This window comes from Phyllostomus discolor, chromosome 9 (assembly GCF_004126475.2).
Source record: "Phyllostomus discolor isolate MPI-MPIP mPhyDis1 chromosome 9, mPhyDis1.pri.v3, whole genome shotgun sequence".
NCBI lineage: Eukaryota > Metazoa > Chordata > Mammalia > Chiroptera > Phyllostomidae > Phyllostomus > Phyllostomus discolor.
This window is the reverse complement of record NC_040911.2, coordinates 101,477,014-101,481,806: the sequence shown is the minus strand read 5'-3', so window position 1 is coordinate 101,481,806 and position 4,793 is coordinate 101,477,014.

Below are 4,793 nucleotides of genomic sequence, written 5' to 3'. Positions count from 1 at the left end.
TACAGCCGTTTTCAAAGGAGAACGTTGGGGTAGTTGATCAAAGTGTTACAAATTGGTGGCAAAGGCAGGCCAATTAACACCTGTGGGAGTTGGGGAAGCTGGTTGATTCGTTGTCTTGGGGCCTGGTTTCACCTGTACAACGAGATGATTGTACTGTGCAGCCTGCAAAGTTGTATGGCACTTTGAATGGCACCCAGGCCATCAATAAAGGGTTAATTGTGTCATCGTTAGCTGGGGTGGAAGAGGAAAGGGAGGGGGGTCTTCATGCATCCTCCATTAATAGTTGCGCAAGGACTTGGTCTAGAGACTTGTTCTGAGAGGGAAGCGTGCTTCCATTCGAAGGAAACGTTTCACTGAAACAAGCTGCAGGGGAGAATGGGTTTGGCAAAGGGGCATCAGCCAAACTCTGGCATCGGGGAGGCCTGCGCTCCAGCCCTCTTACTGCTTGCGCATCTCCCCAAAGTATGCTGCCCTTTATGGGTGGGAACCCCAGGGTTTCAGAGACCAACCGTAGTCCTCTGTTTGCATAGCAAGTGCCTGACCTTTCTTTGTTCGGGAAGTGGAGTCAGCCACTGGGCCAGTTTCCGCTGTAATAAACACGCACAAAGAAAGTTAGTGGAGCCCCGGCCAGGCAGCTCGGCTGGTTAGAGTGTTGCCTTGAGACACCAAGTCTGAAGGTTTGATCCTCAGCAGGGGCACATACGAGAAGCAACCAATGAGTGCATACATACGTGCAACCACAAATCAGTCTCTCTCCCTCTCCCTTTCCTTTCTCTCTCTCAAATCTATAAAAAAAGAGTCAGCAGAGATTAGAGGACCATGCCCCCCACGATTCCACAGATCTTCCTCGGGGGAGTCTTATGAGTTTAATGTATTTGTACTCCTTTGTAGAGCCAGACAAAAATTAATGATGCTTTTGTGAGCGCGTGCTTCCTTCTTTTCCCCTTACTGTGTATCACGATCTCGCGTCTGTATAATTCTGCCTTCGGTTTCCTTCTGTCATCTCTCTTCCTCCGTGTCTTTCCTTCTCTCGTTATATTTATGTCAGTCTCCCTCTTCCTTGCATTATTTGGAGTTGCCCTTCCACTTAACAGCCTTGTTTTTATTTCACCCAAGAAACTTAAGCCCTTGTTCAGCGCTAGAGAACAATAAGTAAAGCTTACCTTTCTCGGGGAATGCGAGAAATCTATCGTGGATTTATTGCAGAAAATTTCCACTTTATTAAGCTGACAGGTTTCGCTGGAAGGCATGCTACCCTATGAAATTCTAAATTTGATTTAAAGGTCAGAGGGAAAGCCTGGCACCCGCAACCCGCTTTTGGAGCTGCTTTCGTAGCGCTGGAGTTTCCAAGGAGAGGAAATTGCAACCGGCCAGCAAAAGGCTTGCCAATCATAGCTTCTCTTAATAAACTCTTTGCCTCTAACCAAGCCGGGGACGGAGAACACTACCAGATTAACCTGATCTTGCAGAACGTAGGGCGCTTCAAGTTCAATTAGGTGTGTCCAATTAGAGGGGCCACTTAGTGGGAAGATGGGGAGAGCGGCATTTCTCTGAAAGCTGGGGAAAAAACCCTTCATCACAGTTATCAATGACAAGGGTATTTTCATTTACATAAATAAAACAATGGCTTTCTAAAAGGAGGTACATATTGATAATGAGCTCTATCTTTTTTTGTTCTCGGTGACAGAATAACTGAACTGGTACTGATGGTGGGCTTAGGAAACTCCTCCATTTCCAAACGATTTTATTACCACAGCAACAATATACTACTCTCTTAATTAAAATTATTCTGTACAGAATCAAGCTGTACATGTTAGCAGTAGGGAAGTTTAATGAGAGCGTAATGTATTGAGCCCTTAAAATGTGCAAACTTTAGTATCTCATCATGGATTCTTGGTAATGGGGTGTGTGTTTGAGAGAAAAAAGTACCCACACTTCTAAAAATTGTCCACATTGGACTCGGAAGGAGTCAGGAGTGAGAGGAAAATACGGATGCAGACTTGACCACCGTTCGGAGGGCTACAGGGTGACCGTGCCCACCTGTGCATCCCCCGGGCCAGGGGCGGCTCCGGCAAGCCTGCTTGAAGTTGAAAGAGAACCAAGCCACAGCGGAGCAATGCCAGGGGCTGTACTGTTCAAATAAAACAGCAATGTGACAAAATCGGTTTTTCCCGAATTCCAATCTTCTGCCTGAATGCAGTCCTGGGCAAAGGACAATCCAAAAGCGGCCCCTCATTGGTGAGATGGCTCACGGAGGAGGCACATCTGGGTTCCACGGTAATGACACCAGTAGCACGACGGCGGGAGTGACAGTGACCGCTTGCTCTTTGCCCTTCTGGGCGGATGCTCCCCGCTATCCGTGGGAACTTCTTCCATCTTGAAGAATGATTATTGGTACCTCTGCAGCTTGTGATCGCTTTCATCACATTTGTTTTACTGACTGGAATAGTAGTGCAGGCTCATTGTTGAAAACTCGAGAAAGCCGTAATCCTTTAAGGAAACAGGGAAACATCACCCATGACCTTACTCACCACCGAGAGGCGAGCGAGCTGGACACACTGGGGACCGTTCCCTCCAGCTCTCCATTCTGTGTGCTCACGGGCACAGGTGTGTGCATTTGCTCAGGTATGGGGGGGGGGGGAGATGTTATAAAACCGGTAGCAGGAGACACATGCACTTTTACATTCTGTCTTCTTAAATTAAACGTGATATTGTGAGCATTTTCCAGAGTACTACACATTCTTGAAAAAATGACTTATAATAGCTGGATAACATGTCATTACAAGGAGGAGGCATAGTTTGTTCGTTTTTGTTGAGCATCAAGGCCGTCTCTACCTTTTCACTCAGAAACTGCCCCTGGTGAGTATCCCTGTACCTAAGTCTGTGTGTCTGACTGTGTCTCTTCAGGGCCTGTTCCCGAAAGTGTAGTGACGGCCTCTAGGATGGCAGCCACCTTGAGGCTCTGGAGATACACTGTCCACACCAGGGGTCCCATTTTAGGACCTTCTTTTCTCCTTGTTGGTGTGGGTTTTTCTGCACAATCAACGAGTGTTACCCCAGCGGACATGGAGGAGTGTCGATGGGGCAGCCTTCCTGTGGGATTTTCCCACCTGAGACGATTCCAGTCCCATCCCCTGATGCCACTGACAAATCACATTCGGGTTCTTGTGACTTCCTCAGAAACAACATGAAGAAAACCTGGTCTGACTCTGCAAGTTTATATACACGCGTATGTATTTATGTAGGTAAACAAGATGGACAACAAACTTATGACAAAGCATTCATGAGACAAACTCACTCCTACAGATGATGATGATGATGATGATGATGATGACGATTTGAAAGGTTGGATGCCCTAAGTTAGAAGCTCAGGAGCGAGGTGCAAGAGATCCAACTGGAATTTTCGAGCAATTAGCCAGTTTAATGAGGTTACGTCTAAACGGTACATCACCACATTTGAAAGCCTGTATAGGAGTCATTGATATTACCAACACAATCAATCATACCGAGCACTCAAACTATGTAGTAATGCGTGTTCATTCAAATCAAAGCCCGCAAGGTAGATATTATTATTCACATCTTACATATGACATGATATAACTGGGGGCATTAAATAATTCACCCAATGATTTACCCAGATAGCAGAGAACAGATCTGGAGTCATAAATGATGAGACTCCCCAGTGTGGCCTATGCGTCTGGTTACTGTGTCCCCTGCTACTCATGGTACTACTTTGTGGCGCTCCCTCATGCTACTAGGTCACGGCCTGTGTCACCAGACTGCTTCCTGACACTACTTGGCAGTACTACTCCAGGGCAGGACTTCAGTCGTGGCGCCACATCACCGGGGTACTCCACAGTAGTAGTTTATTTCACAGTACTGTCTTACAGCAGCCTTTCAGGGAAGCACCCCATTCTATCACCCATTGCACCATCATTTATGGTGCAATAATGTGCACCAACATTTATGGTGCAATAATTTGCACCAACATTTGTGATTCAAGAGGTGAGATTAATGTTATTAAAAGATAATTTCCTTTTTTCTAAATTTTATTTTTAAAGATTTTATTTATTTATTTTTCGGCGGACAGAAAGGAGGGAGATAGAGAGAAAGGGAGAGAAACACCCATGTGTGGTTGCCTCTTGTGCACCTCCTACTCGGGATCTGGCCTGTACCCAGGTATGGGCCCTCGTTGGGAATCGAACTTGTGACCCTTTGGTTTGCAGGCCCATACTCAATGTACTCAGCCATACCAGCCAGAGCAAAGGATAACTTTCCAAAAAAAAAAAATAAAGGTAAACCATGACTCTCAGATGTAAAATAAACATATGTCAAAGACTTCAACTCAACTCATGAGGAAACCAGGTGGATCTTATCACTGGTGCATCGGAGAAGTCGAAGAAGCACACACTCAAATGGGGAGAACATTGAAATGAATGCGCGAATGGAAGCAAAAGCAGCTTCTTCCGTGATGGGGGAGGGATGTCAGTTGAACTTCTGCTGGGCAGGACGGGATTCCCATGTGTATAGACAAGAATTGTTTTGCTTTGCTGTTGGTTACCTACAATTTACAGAGACGTGTAATAACTCCTGTGGAAGACATAACCCTCTAGTGTAAACCATGCATAGGTTTCTGTGGTGGGTACTTTTAGAACACAATAGTACGATTCTTGTCATAGAAGACAATAGCTTGGTCCTTTAAATTCCTGTAACCTGAATTATCTAAGCAATTAAAATAAAATGGGTCCATATGCATTATCTACAAGTTTCATTTTGTTGGCGGAGACTTGACC